Source organism: Callorhinus ursinus, unplaced genomic scaffold (genome assembly GCF_003265705.2).
Source record: "Callorhinus ursinus isolate GAN/ISIS: 27379988/994484 unplaced genomic scaffold, GSC_fseal_2.0 scaffold60, whole genome shotgun sequence".
Lineage (NCBI taxonomy): Eukaryota > Metazoa > Chordata > Mammalia > Carnivora > Otariidae > Callorhinus > Callorhinus ursinus.
The window spans coordinates 8227787-8240132 of record NW_027397122.1 but is presented as its reverse complement, the minus strand read 5'-3'; the positions used below and the strand labels follow the sequence as shown (position 1 = coordinate 8240132).

The following is a 12346-nucleotide window of genomic DNA, read 5'->3' as shown; positions in this document are numbered from 1 at the left end:
TCCAGACTCAACAAATGGTGGTTTCCTAATGGTCATTCGCAATGTGGAATTTGACAGCCCCATCAATACACTTCTCATGTTCTAAAGCGCACCAGCTTCCTTATGCTGCATGTCGGCATGGTGTGCCTCAGCGTGTCTGTAGCTTGGGATGGCATCTTCTGTAATCAGCATGTTGCTTATGTAATTGTTATACTTTTTTTAAAAAAAGTTCTATTTGAGAGAGAGCGAGAGCAAACGTGTGTGCATGGTGGGGAGGGGCAGAGGAAGAGGGAGAGGGAATCTCAAGCAGATTCCCCTGCTCAGCGCAGAGCTCGATCCCACGACCCTGAGATCATGACCTGAGCCGAAACCAAGTGTTGGACGCTCAGTTGACTGAGCCCCCCAGGCGCCCCTTGTTATACCTTTAATCTAGTCTGACACCTGGTACCTTTTGGTTCTGCCTTCACATTTAATGTAATTATGGAGAGGCTTGTGTTTGCCGCTTCCCTGTTTGTTTTCTGCTTCTCTTTTGTGCTTTATTCCTCCTTCGTCTGTCTTCTTTTGGGTCGAGTGCTTGTAGGGTTCCGTCATGTTGCTAACCACTGCGCAGGTTGCAGGACGCACCCATAACTTGTCACAGACAGCCATGAATCTACTGTTATGCTCTTTCTCATCTGCTGCAAGAGCCTGTCAGCAGTAGTGGTCCACGGATGCTGCCTCCTGTCTTTGCAGAACTTTTGACATTTTATTCCTGTACATGTAATAAAGCCAACATCATTATTTTTGCTGTAGACCACTGAATTTTTACCTTTTTATATTGAAATAATTTTAAGTTTACAAAGAAGTTGGATAAATAGTACACAGAGTACCCAGTTACCTTTTACCCAGATCCCCCAATTGTTAACATTTCTAAGCTATTTAAGAAGCAATTGCATGGGGCGCCTGGGTGGCTCAGTTGGTTAAGCGTCTGCCTTCAGCTCGGGTTATGAACCCGGGGTCTTGGGATCAAGCCCCGAGTCAGGCTCTCTGCTCAGCAGGGAGTCTGTTTCTCCCTCTCCCTCCCCCTGCTCGTGCTCTCTCTCTCTCTCTCAAGTAAATAAAAATCTTAAAAAAAAAAGAAAAGCACTTGCAGACACGATGCCCCATGACCCTTCATCCTTCAGCGTGTGTTTTCTCAGTACAGGGACTATCCCACCTCAGTAAGACCATCCAATCAGGAAAATCACATCAATCCTTTATTGCCATCTGATTCACGGACCCCATCGAAACTTGCTGATTGATGTTGATTTGCTCCATTTCTGGTGATGCTGACTCATCACTTGCCAGGTTTCTACATTTTTAAAAAAAGATTTATTATCTATTTGAGAGAGAGACACACACACAGAGACAGAACGCTCGAGCATGCAGGGTGGAGGGGCAGAGGGAGAGTCTCAAGCCGACTCCATGCTGGGCACAGAGCCTGACCTGGGGCTTGATCCCATGACCCTGAGATCATGACCTGAGCTGAAATCAAGAGTCAGATGCTCAACCAGCTGTACCACCCAGGTGCCCCAACCAGGTTTCTGCATTTATTTATTTTAATTAATTAATTAGGGAGAGAGAGAGAGAGAGAATGAATGGGGGAAGGGGCAGAGGGAGAAGGAGAAACAGACTCCCTGCTGAGCGGAGAGCCCAACGCGGGGCTCGATCCCAGGACCCTGAGATCATGACCTGAGTTGAAGGCAGACGCTTAACCATCTGAGCCACCCACGCACCCCTAGGTTTTTGCATTTTAAAGTTCTTTTACTATAATTTTTTACTATTAACTTTGAAGCTCAAATTGTCCCAAACTCAACCAGTAGGAGCCATTGTAGGCAGGCTCTGATGTCTTTTTATTTTTAATTCTGGTCAAAAACCCATAACCTACCATTTACCATCTTAACCACTTTTAAGTGTGCAGTTCAGTCATGTTAAGTGTATTCATGTTGGTGTGTGGCCGGTGACTTTTGACTAGTCCCCAGTATTCTTTGAGCTCTCGCTTATGTTTGCTACAAGATGTTCTAGGCTATTCTGCTACTTTCCTGCCCTGGCCCGCCGGAACCAGACATTTATCGGAGGAGCTTGGTTGCTTTCAGTGGAAATGGTATCTAGAAACCAAGATCTGACTGTAGATGTGCTCATTGCTGTGGGGGTGTTACTTCTATTAGGGGACTAGGGACCTCTTTGGGGTTATTCTTGACGATTTTTTTTTTTTTGAGATCTTGCACTGTACATATGTCGTTTCTTTATTCCTCATTGGGGCTCAGTGGCATTTTCCCTTATGGATTAATGCAATTCATTTCAACAGTAGTCTGTTTATAGAATTTTACATTGCCATTTTGCTCTAACACAACATGCAGAGATGAGCCGTCTACTAACCCTTCACGTGTGTACGTTTATCTATAGGATTAAGTCCTGAAAATGCAATTGTTAGGAAGCTTTATGTACATTTGTAATTTTAGTACATACTGATAAATTGTTCCCCATATAGTACCGGTTTTTATTCTTAACATCAACCTATCAGAATGCGTGCTTTCAAATATCCTTGCTCACATGACACATCACCAGACTGTTGAATACTTGCCAAGCCGATAGATGAAAATGGTATTTGCTAATAATTTTGGGTTTTACTTTCCAAAATGAACCTAACATCTTTTCTTACGAAAAAATACATTTATAGCTCAGAAAAATAGCAAAATATATTCAAGAAAAAAGGGGGAAAAATCCTGTCTGCTAGGAATAACTATTAAAGCTTTTCAGATCACTTTCCTAGGTGTGTCTACTTTTCTGTGCACGTACAGTTTTACTTCCTTGGCTTCATTTATTTGACACTTGTTTAATGCCCAGTGGGTACAGTGCTTTCTGGGGAATTGTTGCTGCCTTCCTGAGACTCCTTCGCCATCTTTGGGGGGGCTCTTAGTGCCACAAGATAGAGACCTGAGTGCTGTAAGAAGGAGCACAGGGTGGTGGGTCAGGATGTGCACTGTGCAGAGTGAGTGGATTCTCTGAAGGGCCCACCCCCTTGTCGCGGGAACTCTGTCATGTGGTTCTGTGGCTGGAGAAGTAGGGCCCTCCCTGGCTCCCCCTGCTGGGCTGCTCCTTGTTGGCCAGCACAGATTTCTGTAGCTACATCTGGCGCCGGGAGAGAGAGAGTGACTGAGCACACCCCCGAGGTAAGGATCAGGAACAGATTTATCCTGGAAGGAAGTCGAAGAGTCAGGGTAACTGGTTGTGGATATCCCTTAAGAAGATTCTGCTGTGTTTCAGTGCCTGTTACACAGAGACATCTGGTCGCCCCTATTTCTGGGGTGACCCTTGTGTGTCTACATAGAGGGCTCTTGTAAGTTTATTCCTAGAGCTGGAACTTTGCTGTAATTACCAGGGGCAGAAAGCCCTGTCACTGGTATCACCTGGTATATATGCAGAGAACACATGCCCCATCCATGAATCTCCCAGAGTTCCCTGCGTGGGAACCCTCATTTCCAGAGCTCTTTGCACATGTCGGGATCCTGCGTGCCATAAGAAACTTGTGCTTGGCTCCCCGGAGCCACAGCATTTTGGGAGGGGCGCGATGTGACCTTTTTTCGGGGTCCTGGACGACCGGCCTGCCTTGTCTCCCCAGTCAGTGGTGGCACAGCACGGCCTCACCTCCCTCTTCCTCCGGGGCTGGGTCTTGGCCACAGGAGGAGGGGCGCCCCTGATTGGTCTTCTGTTTGTTTTTTCATCTACGGGACTGCTCCTTTTCTCTGCGTTTTTTCACACCTGGCCTTCATTGGCAAACGTCCTAACCTGTATAATGCGGGTCCTTCTGTTTGCAGTCTTGTAAAGCGTGTGTTGTTTTCGTGCTTTTTTTTTTACACCTAAGAGTTGCAGGAGTGGCACCAGGAGCTCCCGTGCCCCAGCGGAATGAATGCGGGCGCCAGGCGCTGCGGAAGCCGGCGGCGTGGGGGCTGCCCGCCCCTCGCTCTTGGCAGCTGCTCGGTGGCTTCACACTCCTCACTGCCCGCTCGCTGGGGGTGCGGCGGGTTTTCAAAGGCTTTCCTGTTGGTCTCCCCGCGGTCGCCCGTCACCGCGGGGTCAACCTGAGCCGGCGCTGCTGCTCTCGGCCTAGCCTGCGGGGGCTTCGGGTCCGGGCGCGTGCGCGGGCTGCGTGGCTAGGCGGTCACGTGCCGCGGGGAGGAGCCTGCGTGGCCCCGCCCTTGGGCGTGGCCTCCAGGGATGGTGGCGTTCGTCGGGGCGGGGGGGGGCGCGGCCCTCCCGAGCCCGCGGTGTGGGTGCGGGAGCAGGGGCGCCCTGCGCTGTGCCCAGCCCTGTTTAGGGAAGCGGCTGGCTTTGTCCCTCGGGGGGTGCCCTTTCCCTCTCCTGCTGGGCTTGGCTGGGGCGGGTTTCACTTACGGGCATGAGGTTGGGGGCCTCGTCAGAATGCGGGTAAAATGGCCACTGCTTTTTTTTTTTTTTAAGATTTTTATTTATTTATTTGAGAGAGAGAATGAGAGAGAGAGAGCATGACGGGGGAGGGTCCGAGGGAGAAGCAGACTCTGCGCCGAGCAGGAGCCCGATGCGGGACTCGATGCCGGGACCCCAGGATCCCGACCTGAGCCGAAGGCGGTCGCCCAACCAGCTGAGCCACCCAGGCGCCCCACCACCGCTGCTTTTTATTCTGTGGGAGCTCCTGTCCCTCGCCCCGTTGCCTGTGTGGGCTCTCCTCTCACTGCATTCCCTGCATATGCACGCCTACCCCTTCCCAGTCCCTCTGTGGGTGCTCCTTCCCCTCAGGTTGCTCTCCTGTTGGTTTCTGTGTGTTTGGCTCAAAGCGACGGGGGACGCTAGCAGGGCAAGCTCTTGGGTCAGAAGGTTGGAAGAAGGTAGGTGCTGGGGAGGCCTGGGCTGCAGGGCTGTTGCCAGAGCTCCTGGCGGCTGTGAGGCTGGTCACAGGCACCAGGCGGTAGCAGGGGCTCAGCCTCAGTGCTGCCTGACGTCCTTCTGTAGAGGTGTCTGCAGGCATTTGGCCGCCCTGGGAGGAGGTAGCCGAACGCCCCGATGTGGACACAGCGTGTCCCGAGAGGTTGTGAGGTGTTGGGCGTCCTCTCTTGGTGGGGGCTCTGGGGCTTGCATGTGCTGGGCCTTCCGCGGTGCTGTCCCGATGGCTCCCAGAGGGCCTTAGACTCTGCCTGTGTCCCGACTTGCCCTGTGCAGGTGTGCAGAAAGGACAGGTAACCCTTGCAGGTGATTCTCTGGAAGCCATCAGTCTGCCACGACTCCCACCAGGATGGAGGCCACCATGGCTTGGCACGTGCCGGCTTTGTGTGGCCGATGGAGTTCAGACAGAGCACCGTGGCTGGTTGCAGGCAAGCTGATTTTCGGCTTCTCCTCCAAGGGCACAGCTTCTTTCAGGAGGCCTGGTGGTGTCCGAGGCGGCGGACCATGCCAGGTGCTGTGGGGCCAGCAGCCCTGCTGTTCCAGACTCCGTGCACCAGTGGCTTCTGGCCGGGTGGGACCTCGGGCCCAGACGTGGGCTCAGTTGTGCATCTGGGCCCCTTTAGAGGTGCCAGCCACTCTCAGCCGTGCACTCGATGCCCTGGGGCTTCTCTTCCAGTTACTTGTGCTGATGGAAACAGCAAGTCCAGACGCACCATAGCCTGTGTTCATGTCTGTATAGGAACATGCAGGGTGGGGGTGGCATGGGGGTGGCATGGGGGGCCGCCCCCACCCCTCAGTTCCTGCACCCCAGGCTGGGCTCTGGTTTGGCTGCCATGTCCCCTGCCCACCTGTCAGCAGCCCCTCCAGCCAGCTTTGCTTGTCCCTCTGTCCCGTGGAGCTCTGGCCTATCACAGAAGAGAAGGTCCTGGTCCCAAGGGTAAGTGCATGCTCTAGGGCTAGAGTTAGCAGAAACGTCTGAAATGTCTGTGAGACAAACTCCTGAAACGCAGAAGCACGGGCTAGAAGTGAGAGACATCCTGTGTTTGGATGGGATTGGTGGCCTCATGACTGTGTCCATTCCCACCCCCTCCCCCCCGAGTTCATTTATGATCCCAGGGAAAAAGTCCCTGGGCTCTTCTCTGGAACCAGACTACTTGAGTGGAAGCTCATCTGAGTTATGAGCAAGCAGGAACAGCCAGAAAACTGTGAAAAAGAAGAGCGACGTGAGAAGCAGCCTAGAATGGGTGGGGGTGCCGTGCCCCTACTGGGTGGTGTGGGGTTGTCTTATGATGAGCTGTGGGAACAGAGGGGGAAAGTCAGAAATAGTCTGCTCTCTGCAAGGAGCTGAGTGTGCAGGACAGCAGGGAGATCTGACTCTTAGCGAGTGGCGTGGGCTAACAGGGTCACCATACAGAAAAGGATAAAATAGGTACCTGTGCCCCAGGATGAGCGACAAATGTGCTCCGAAATTTATTTATTTATTTATTTATTTATTTTATTTATTTATTTTTTAAAGATTTTATTTATTTATTTGACAGAGAGACACAGCAAGAGCAGGAACACAAGCAGGGGGAGTGGGAGAGGGAGAAGCAGGCTTCCCGCGGAGCAAGGAGCCCGATGTGGGGCTCGATCCCAGGACCCTGGGATCATGGCCTGAGCCGAAGGCAGCCGCTTAACCGACTGAGCCACCCAGGCGCCCTGTGCTCCGAAATTTAAATAAAATAATTAAGCCATAAAAGAAAAGACCAAAAGACCTGACCACGTAAACATAAAGTAGAAAGACAAATCAAGAAAACATTATTTGCACCTTAAAAAACAGAAGGTAAATGTCTCCTAAATAAGGTGCTTCTAAAAAAAATGGAAAACAACAGCCAGGGGCTGAGGGGAAAAACAGGCGAGAGATGGGAACACAGGGTTTGCAGAAAGAGAAACACAAATGGCTTTTAAAAACGTGAAAAGGCAAGTCAGACTCTTGAATAAAAGAGAAATGCAAATTCAGATCACTTGTGGCCACCTGTTTACCGCCTCCCCCCTTCCCCCAGGCCAGCAGAAACCCCAGAGTTGGTCAGGCTTGAGGGAAGGGGCCTGCACAACCCCAGACAGGGCATAAGGGCAATGCCTGACTCAGCTGGGGTGCGTTGACTGACCCAGCATCCCATTTCTCGCCTGGTGCGTTGACTGACCCAGTATCCCACTTCCAAAGACCTACCCCAAGGACACATTGGCAAGAACAAGACATGGTTTGTGCATTGTGGCCCTACTTCACGTACGGGGGGCAGGTTCTCCAAGCCGTGCTGCACCCACACAGTGGGTTTTGGGGCAGCGCAGCTGGAGAGAGGGGTCCCCTGAGTCCTTTGAGTGGGCTCCAGGACATGCATGTGCAGGTACTCACTCTGACGGTTTTTAAACGGTTACCTGGCAGCCAGGAGGGTGTGACCTCTGAGCATAGGCCTCATGACTGTGCAACCATCTCATGTTCTATAATATTACAAGTTGAATAAAAGCTTTTTTTTTTTAGGGAAGTTTTTTGTTTGTTTGTTTTTTAAAGATTTTATTTGAGAGAGAGAGTGAGAGAGAGAGAGAGCACACGAGGGGGGGAGGGTCAGAGGGAGAAGCAGACTCCCCGCTGAGCAGGGAGCCGGACATGGGACTCGATCCAGGGACTCCAGGATCATGACCTGAGCCGAAGGCAGTCGCTCAACCAACTGAGCCACCCAGGCGCCCGAATAAAAGCTTTTTTTTTTTAAAAATTTTTATTTATTTGACAGAGAGACAGTGAGAGAGGGAACACAAGCAGGGGGAGCGGGAGAGGGAGAAGCAGGCTTCCCGCTGAGCAGGGAGCCCGATGTGGGGCTCGATCCCAGGACCCCGGGATCACGACCTGAGCTGAAGGCAGACGCCTAACGACTGAGCCACCCAGGCGCCCCATGAATAAAAGCTTCTTAAAAAGTCACTTAAAAATATGTATTAAAAATGGCATAAAGCCACAAAAAGGCATAACCCCTCAGAGGAGAGTTATTTCAAGTTATGCAATCATAGACATGTGACAGCACACCCCCAGTGGGATACTGGGGGAGGACAAGAAGTACAAAAAAGCCCCAAATTGTTTTCAGTAACCATATTAGTACTAATACTGGTACTGCCGTTTTGCAACTGTCCCGTATGTTTTAGGACGCAGTGGCAGTGAGTTAGGTTAGCATCCTTACACACGGGACTTTCAGCATGGGACCCAGGGCAGAGCATACCGAGGGGGTAATCCATAACCTTGTAATCCCAAATTGGAATTGGAAATGTCACTTTGAGCTCCTAAGGTCTTTTCAACACAGAAAGCTTATGTACTTACTCTCTGGTTGAAGAGCGTAAGTGTTATAAGCGCCATTGAGCACCCTTGGTGCCTGCAGGACTTGAAACAGCATTTTCCTCCAGGAGCGGCTCCTCCCCGACCTGAGCTGTCCCCCCCACCCCAAGCTGTTCCCTGCCCGAGATGTTCCTCATCAGAGCTGTCCCCCGCCGGAGCTGTCCCCCACTGCCGGCCAGAGGAGGGGCCTTCTGAGCATCTGAAGGGCGATGGCTGTGGTTCGTTCCTGTTCACCCTCGGCGACTGTTACGGAACAGCGTTACTTTGACAGCTGTGACCAGAGAGAAAGAAGGAAGCATTTGACTTGGCTATTCTGACTGAGCTGAGGATGTGTGGTGGGTGAGGGATGACACAGGGGTTCCAAGTGAAACACTCAACCTGTTTCTTGTAGGTTTGTGCTGAGCTTATTTTATTTGGGGAGTTGGGGCGCTGGGTCTTTGGCAGTGTCGTGAGCCATGGAGAACTAAGACTGCTGGTCAGAACTCATGTCCACCTTCACCCTCCCACTTGCTCTTCATTTTCTTCTTAATCTTTTGTCAGTTTTGTCAATTAATTTTCTTTTTTTTTAAGATCTTATTTATTTATTTGACAGAGAGAGAGAGCGCGTGCACAAGCAGGGGGAGCAGCAGAGGGAGAGGGAGAAGCAGACTCCCCGCTGAGCAAGGAGCCCAAAGCGGGGCTCGATCCCAGGACCCCGGGATCATGACCTGAGCCGAAGGCAGACGCTTAATGACTGAGCCACCCAGGTGCCCCTGTCAGTTAATTTTCTTAAAAAAACATAAGCAAAAACAACAAAACTCCTTAGAGTCAGATTATGTTTAGCACTTGCTCCAGTGGAGAATATTTCTTTTTTCTTTTTTAATTTTTATTGGGGTAAAGTACACATAGTCTTTGTGATTTTAACCATTTTATGTTATGTTATGTTACGTTTTGTTATGTTATCTCTACACCCATCATGGGGCTTGAACTCACAGCCCTGAGATCATGGTCCTATGCTCCACTGACTTAGCCAGCCAGGCACCCCCCAGGGGAGAATATTTCTTGTTGACTCCCTAATTATGAGGGTGTTGAAGAGGATCACAACCTGCCTTCCCTCCTGGGTGCAGCGCCTGTAGCTGGAAGGCCGTGCCGGCCCACCCGTGGTCACCTTGCCCCCACACAGAACAGAGCTGCAGACGTGAGGCTCTGAGCAGGGGGTGGCTGCGGGGGCTGCTGAGACCTGACCCCTGCTTCCCAGCGCCACCCCCCCCCCCCCCCCCCCCCCCCCCCCCCCCCCCCCCGCACTGCATGGACCATGAACAGCATCCATGCTGGGGGCTGCTGGCCAACCAGGTCGTCAGGAACCAAGATCATTCATGTAAGAAATAAAAGACACAAAACATAAAGGTAACATGAGGGAAGATCCTGTTGGATTCATTTCGAGTTAGAACTCTCTGTTTGAATTCATGATCTCTGTTTTTAAAAGCACGCATTTCTTAGGTGCAGAGACACCTGGAAGCAGTGAGCATGCCTCATGCCTCAGGTTGGCCTGAGTTCTGTTCCACGTTGTGCAGTCCGACGGAGTGGGAGAGTGTCATTTCTGCCGCAGGATCTGTGCTTCCAGAGAGATGTCGGTCTGGCTCCGTCTGCTGTTCAGAACCAGGCCGTACTGTGGTATCACACTGGGGTTGTGTGTGTTTTGACCAGCTTTGGTTTTCTAGGGTTTTCAATTATTTTTCTGTATTTATTTATTTAAAGTAATGTCTGCGTCCAACATGGGGCTTGAACTCACAACCGCAAGATCAAGAGTCCCACGCTCTTATGGCTAAGCCAGCTGGGAGCGCTTATAATTAGGAAGTCAAAAAGAAATATTCTCCACTGGGGGGCGCCTGTTGGCTGAGTCGGTGGCGGGTGTGACTCATGATCTCAGGGTTGTACGTTCAAGCCCCATGATGGGTGTAGAGATTACCTAACATAAAATAAAATAGTTAAAGTCACAAAGATTTTTTTTTAAAGATTTTATTTATTTATTTGAGAGAGAGAGAGAGAAACAGCATCAGAGGGGAAAGGGTCAGAGGGAGAAGCAGGCTCCCTGCTGAGCCGGGAGCCCGACGTGGGACTCGATCCCAGGACTCCGGGATCATGACCCGAGCCGAAGGCAGTCGCTTAACCAGCTGAGCCACCAGGGCGCCCTAAAGTCACAAAGATTATGTATACTTTACCCCAATAAAAATAAAAAAATTAAAAAAATTCTCCCCTGGATCAAAAACTGGAGCAAATTTTTAATAATTTGCTTTTTTTTTTTTTTGAAAAGATCCAAGCTTTTGTCATCAAAATAGAACTTCTAGGGTCTTAAACCTATAATTTATGTAATGGAGTCCTCCATGTTTTCTTCTGGGGCCTCTTTTTATTGTTTTTTTTTTTTTTTTAAGATTTTATTATTTCCTTGACAGACACAGCGAGAGAGGGAGCACAAGCAGGGGGAGCAGCAGAGGGAGAGGGAGAAGCAGATTCTTTGCTGAGCAAGGAGCCCAAAGCAGGGCTCGATCCCAGGACCCCGGGATCATGACCTGAGCCGAAGGCAGACGCTTAACGACTGAGCCACCCAGGCGCCCCCCACAACACTTGTGTAGGAATGGCATTGTTTTGGGGGTGGTGCGTTGTTTGAGTGGGGTTCAGAGTCAGTGCTGTCGGCACACTGGCTGGAATGTCCATTTGTAGGAGATCTCGGCTGTGGACTGCATCCGGTCACTGGTTTCAGCCACGGTAGTGGCAGTTCTCTTCTGGCCTCTGTATCTCGACACTCAGGTTTGTCGCTCCAGAGCACCCTTGCTTGCTGTGTGGTACCGCTGCGTTTGGGGGCGCAGCCCTCCCGAGATGCCTGCAGGGGGCCGTGTGTCCGTCCGTGTCTTGTCTGCGGTGTCTGCCTGTGCGCTCACTGGCCTTGCTCTTTCTCGCCCACCGGGCGACCATGGCATCTGTGAAAGCAGGCCACCTGGCTGGGGGGCGCCCCCGGGGTGTCCTGTAGTTGTGCCCATCCTGGGGGCCGCTCTGCGCCGGCCCTCACCGGTCCTGCTGCACGGGGGTATCTTGGAGAAAGAAGGAGATGTCCGCATCCAGGCCACGTGCCGCCCCAAGTCCCTCAGGAGATAAAGGGACAGTCTGGTCGATGCCGGGTTTTCTTCGAGCACATCTGGTTCAGGGCCACCTTCCTGTCCTGCGGTGCCTTCTGCATCTGTGGCATGCGTGCTCATCATTGGGGCACGGAGTGATTGCTTCGAGCCCTTGGTCTTCTCGGAGTCCAGAAGTACTGAACTTCAGTACGGTTTAAGTGGAACCATGTGAAAAGGCCATTTTTATGGGCAAAAATGTGTTGAAATGCCAGCGCTTTGGTTTGGTTCATCCTAATAAACTTGTGTTGTACTTAAGTCTGTTGATCTGTGAGCACACACGGTCACTCCGATGAACCAGACGCTTACTTACGTAGCCTTTCCTGTTGACAAGCTGTTCTGGAATATTCCACGTCAGGCCTCCCCATCAGCACACCAGCTTCTGCTTTCTAGATGGGGAGGTTTGACCCTAAAGATGTTGAAAGGAACTTGCTCAGAAACATGCTCTTGTGTGTCACATGGGGAACTCAAACTCGGGAGTCCCGGGGGACACAGAGGCTGTTGCAGGCTGAGGGCTAGTGCGGGCGCGCTCTGCCCCAGCCCTGACCTGGGTGCAATGGGGCAGAGGTGACCACACACGGGTGGGGTCTGGGTTTGCTTGGTCACTCTTGTTAGCAGTGGAGTTGCAGAATGGTTGGACTTCCAGAATAACGTCCTTCGGCGGACCACACAGCGCTGGCTAGAAATGTGGGGAGGCCGCCGTGGGCATGAGAACTCCTGACCACCTCCAGCACATGGCACTTTACTCGGATCTTTTTGTGCTCGTGGCCGTTTGGATTTGGCCAGCAGTTTGAGGTGCTGCCTGTCTCTTACCCTTTTTAACAAACGGTAAACAGCTTCAGTGGGGTTTGCAGAAGGAAGCTGTGGTTTCTGGTCTTCCTGTTCATTCGCATATTTTTTTCAGAGGGAGGGCTAACATCTG

The 12346-nt window shown here is 51.3% G+C and overlaps 1 long non-coding RNA gene across 1 annotated transcript in view; it reads left to right on the top strand.

Annotated features, from left to right (window-relative positions):
* LOC141371208 (uncharacterized) overlaps positions 1-9522 on the top strand; it is a 19632-nt gene extending 10110 nt beyond the window's left edge. Inside the window, exons 2-3 of the long non-coding RNA XR_012375971.1 lie at positions 8344-8666; positions 8868-9522. This is a non-coding gene — a long non-coding RNA (uncharacterized lncRNA). The remainder of the gene's footprint in view (positions 1-8343; positions 8667-8867) is intronic.
* Positions 9523-12346: the final 2824 nt, after the last annotated feature.